Raw genomic sequence first — 5,231 nt, forward strand, 5'->3', positions numbered from 1 at the left:
TGATCTGTCTTATATGTAGGAAGAGTATTCTGAGTGCTTTTTTTCATGAGACAGACAAGATTAGAAAGAGCATGACCTAGGCATTTATTAAAGTTGTCCATTAATAGATGAAATTGGTGCAAGATAAAGTACTGAAAGGGAGAAGATCAAGAAATTCTATAATTATTAATCAAGTTTTCATTTGTCCCCTAACTATCTGCTCCTAAATCCAATCACTATCAGTCTGAGATACAGTGTGTAGAGTGTGAGAAGAGCACTGTCCACTGTGTGCTGGAAAATTTAATCTGTTTATTGCTACACAGATATCTACTAGGCCTTTGATGCTGATATTTACTTTTCATAGTTTGAATGCTTTATTTGTGTATTATCTAAGCCAAGAGAGCATTAATCTTCCAGATTTGATAGTATCTTGCCATTTTCTGAAGGATGTTTTAGTAATATCCCTGTCATTATTGATGTCTCAGTGGTACTCACTGAAAAGTGTCTGATTTGTAGCAGTATAGACATTTCTGTTCAGTTTTTCCTCATGTTATTTTGTGTTTGGGAAGTTATATTTTATAACAAATATCTAAAACAATGCATTCAATAATTCATTAACAAATATCAAATGCAATTTTTTCAAAGAGTCGAAATACATTGCTTATATTATCTCACCTGAGTTTTCATAGATAACAAAAATAGCCTCTGGTGAAGGTCAGAATCTCAACCAGTCCCCAAACTACAACCTTGGCTGCTCTGGCAACTTTCTGGAGCCTCCAGCTGTTCTTTCCATAATGAGACCTTTAGCCTCAAAGACATACAACTCTCCTTTGTCATCTCAGGCTCTCCATCCTTGCCAAAGCTGTTACATGTACCAGGAATGCCATTGACCTACATGTCTTGTATAGCACATTTTAGTTTCTTCTCAATTTCACACATTTTCAGATGTCTTCTAAAACATAGCTGGGATTTTTTTATCTCTACTCTCCAACTCAGTGTGTTTGTTTACACAATACCTGCCACCTAACATTCTGATTCATATTACTTGGACATTCTCTGTGAATACCCAGACTCATTGTATCTTTAGTCATGGTGGACCATGACTGGGAGAATGTATGAGTACAGTAATGTTTTAATTATTGTTTGCTGAGAGAAAATTTTTTACATCAACCATTAACCATCTGAGCCTTCAATCCACTGGTACCTGAAAGACTGATCACCAGAAACACAACCCCAACTACATCAATTAGAGGGAAAGATGAGTAGACAAGGTATGAACACCCTCAAAATCACAAAGAACAACATGACATCAACAAAAGCTAGTTGCTCTAGAGCAGCTTGACTTGAGCACCTAAATATAGATGAAGCAGAAGAAAAATGACCTAAAATATAACTTTAGGAGAATGTTTGATTACTTAAAGAGGAAATGAAAATTACCTCAAAGAAATGAGGGAAAAACAAACAAAAATTTGAAGAAATCAACAAATTCCTTCAACAAAACCAAGAAAAAGCAATCAAACAGATGAAGTCAGGATCTGGCCTTCTGCTGTATAGAAAAAATGAACTTCAAAGAAAGACACTCTCTCAGAGTAAAGGATTGGAAAAAGGTTTTTCCAATCAAATGGACCTAAGAAAGAAGCAGGTGTAGCTATCCTAATACCTAAGAAAATTGATATCAAAGTAAAATCAATCAGAAAATATGGAGAAGGACACATTTTAATCATAAAAGGAATGATCCATTAAGATGCAGTTTCAACCCTGAACATTTATGCCCCTAATACAAGATCACCCAAATATGTAAAAGAAACATTACAAAAATTTAAATCACACATTATCTCCACACACTTATAATAGGAGACCTTAAGACTTCACTCTCGCCAATGGACAGGTCAAATAGACAGAAACTTAACAGAGAAATAAGAGAACTAACAGCTGTAATGAATTAAATGGACTTAACAGACATCTATAGAACATTCCACCCCAAAACAAAAGAATATACCTTCTTCTCAGCACCTCATGGAACCTTTTCTAAAATTGATCATATACTAAGTAACAAAGCAAACCTTCACAGATACAAAATTTGGAGTAACCCCTGTGTCTTCTTGGATTACTATGAATTAATGTAAGAGTTTAACAACAATACTATTTTCAGAAAGCCCAAAAACTCATGGAATTGAACAGTGAATGACTGACTACCCCTGGGTAAAGGAATAAAGAAAGAAATAAATTAAAATCTTCCTTGAATTCAATGAAAATAAAGGCACAACATATCCAAACCTATGGGACACCATGAAAGTAGTACTAAGAGGAAAATGCATAACACTAAGTGCACACATTAAGAAAACAGAGAAAGCTCACATTAGTAACTTAACAGCACATCTGAAATCTCTACAACAAAAAGAAGCAGATTCACCCAGGAGGAGTAGTGTTGTAATAAGAGCAGCGGGCTGCTTCCCACCACCCGGCTAGCTTTACCTGAAATAATTACACGGTAACTGTATTCTTTTAAACACTGCCTGGCCCATTAGTTCCAGCCTCTTATTGACCAGCTCTTACATATTGACCTAACCCATTTCTAATAATCTGTAATCTGTCTAGCCCATGAGGTGGCTTACCAGGGAAGATCTTAACCTGAATCTGTCTGGAGTGGGAGAATCATGGCGACTGCCCTGACTCAGTTTCTTTTTCCCAGCATTCTGTTCTGTTTTCTCCACCTATCTAAATTCTACCCTATCAGAGGGCCAAGCAGTTTCTTTATTAGTTAACCAATGAAAGCAACAGAGTAGAACACAGGAAATAATCAAACCGAGGGCTGATATCAACAAAATAGAAACAAAGAAATCAATACAAAGAATCATCCAAACTAATCAAAAGGCAGAGAGAGAATATCAAAATTAACAAAATTAGAAATGGCTCTTTTTCGTGGTGCCTCCTAGGCAGTCGGCTGTGCGAAGATGAAGCTGAATATCTCCTTCCCAGCCACCGGCTGCCAGAAACTCTTCGAAGTGGACGCTGAACACAAGCTTCAGACCTTCTATGAGAAGTGCATGGCCACGGAAGTGGCTGCCAATGCCCTGGGTGAAGAGTGGAAGGGTTACATGGTCCGAATCAGTGGCGGCAATGACAAACAAGCTTTTCCCATGAAACAAGGTGTCCTGACCCATGGCAGAGTGCGCCTGCTGTTGAGTAAGGGGCATTCTTGTTATAGACCAAGGAGAACCGGAGAGAGAAAGCGCAAATCTGTCCGAGGATGCATTGTGGATGCCAATCTGAGTGTTCTCAACTTGGTTATTGTAAAAAAAGGAGAGAAGGATATTCCTGGACTGACAGATACTACTGTGCCGCGTCAGTTGGGACCTAAAAGAGCTAGCAGGATCCGAAAGCTTTTTAATCTTTCTAAAGAAGATGATGTCCGCCAGTACGTTGTCAGAAAGCCTTTAAACAAAGAAAGTAAGAAGCCCAGGACCAAGGCACCCAAGATTCAGCGTCTTGTGACTCTACATGTTCTGCAACACAAACACCGGCGTATTGCTCTGAAGAAGCAATGAACAAAGAAAAACAAGGAGGAGGCTGCAGAATATGCTAAACTTTTGGCCAAAAGAATGAAGGAAGCCAAAGAAAAGTGCCAGGAACAGATTGCCAAGAGGCGAAGGCTGTCCTTGCTGAGAGCTTCTACTTCTAAGTCTGAGTCCAGGCAAAAATAAGTCTGTAAGGGTAACAAATAAATGATCAGACCTTGAAAAAAAATTAGAAATGAAAGGGGGACATAACAGCAGACAAACTGAAACTTCTGTTTTCACAAGCCCAAAGAATTCTTGTGAGTTCCAGGGAGCCGAATTGAAGGATCCACACTAAACGGGTCAGATACACCCCTCTCAATTCCTTGATCCTAATTTTTTCCCTAAACTTAACTTTGTCCTCTGTTCTGCCAATACCTTAAACAGGTGTAAGAGAACCAGATATTTCCATACCACATAAACCAGACAAGAACAGCAAAGAAACCAGCTATGCCAGGATGTGACCAGCACCCAACCTTCTCAGGTCCCCACTCCCAAGATGACACCCACAAATAAGTCAGGAAGTAGTCTTGAGAATCGACTACCTCAATTCCTTTAACCTGTGGTGTCTAACCTCCTGGTTTTTATTATAAAAAAGTGATGGGAATGTAATGGTCTGTTCTGTCTCTTTAAGAGACAAGCCACACCACTTCCTCCCTATCCACTGAGGCAGGCAGATATTTTTTCCTTCTTGCATCCTGTGTCTCTTCCTTTTTCTGTCTCACTCTCCAAGAAGCAGCATATGCCTCTCCCCACTTCTCCCCTTCTCCTTTTATAACCCCCCTCCCTTCTCTCTCATTCTCTCTGCTCGCTCCTTCTCCTCCCTCTTTCCTTCCTTAACCCACTAATAAATATCCAACCTCACTCTGGATGGCACGACTATCCATGTCTCTGTCTCTCGTCTGCCACCACATGTCTCCCTGCCCAGGATCAGCCACCTTGTGAGACATGCTTCATAGTCTCATAGCATGCACATCTGTGGGTCTCTCCTTGTGGCCTGTAGCAGCCACTCAGAAAACTGCACCATTCCGGCCTGGGACCTGCTGTTCTTGGGACCTGCTGCTTGTTGCCACATGGCCTGCTACCACTACTCAGAGACCTGCAGCATTATTTACTTAATCCATTATAGTCTGTAGGCTGTAGATTGATGCCCCAATACTATAAAAGAACTTTGGGCGACTGTCCAGGAAGTAAGGTGTCTCTGTCACTTCTAAAATTTTGGAATTTGCTTACAATGCACTTTCTGTTTGCTTAGATATTATTACATCATTTTGGGGTTTTTGATGGAGTTTAAGACTACATAGTTATAATTATAGTTTTGTTGAGTTCTGATAGAAGATCAATTAGATATAAATATTGTAACTAATTCTTGCTGAAAACCTATTTTTAATATGTAATTTACTATATTAAAATCTTCCCTTTTTTAATCAGAGAAAAATAGGAAGATATTGTGGGATGTCCTTTTGTATATGTGTTGTTTTTATTGGTTGATAAATAAAGCTGTTTTGGCCAATGAGTAAAGCCAGGCAGAGAGAGAGAGAGAGAGAGAGAGAGAGAGAGAGAGAGAGAGAGAGAGAGAGAAGGCAGATTCAAGGCAGATGCCATGTAGCTGCAGCAGGAGAATGACACCAGAAACTTACCAGTAGGCTACAGACTCATGGTGATACATAGATGAATAGAAATGGGTTAATTTAA

General features: G+C 39.2%; 1 pseudogene; it reads left to right on the plus strand.

Moving 5' to 3' along the window:
* The first annotated feature begins 2,933 nt into the window (after positions 1 to 2,933).
* On the plus strand, positions 2,934 to 3,683 carry LOC126488571 (40S ribosomal protein S6-like; annotated as a pseudogene).
* Positions 3,684 to 5,231: the final 1,548 nt, after the last annotated feature.

Source organism: Alexandromys fortis, unplaced genomic scaffold (assembly GCF_014885135.2).
Source record: "Alexandromys fortis isolate MF-2015 unplaced genomic scaffold, M_Fortis_MF-2015_v1.1 scaffold_170, whole genome shotgun sequence".
Lineage (NCBI taxonomy): Eukaryota > Metazoa > Chordata > Mammalia > Rodentia > Cricetidae > Alexandromys > Alexandromys fortis.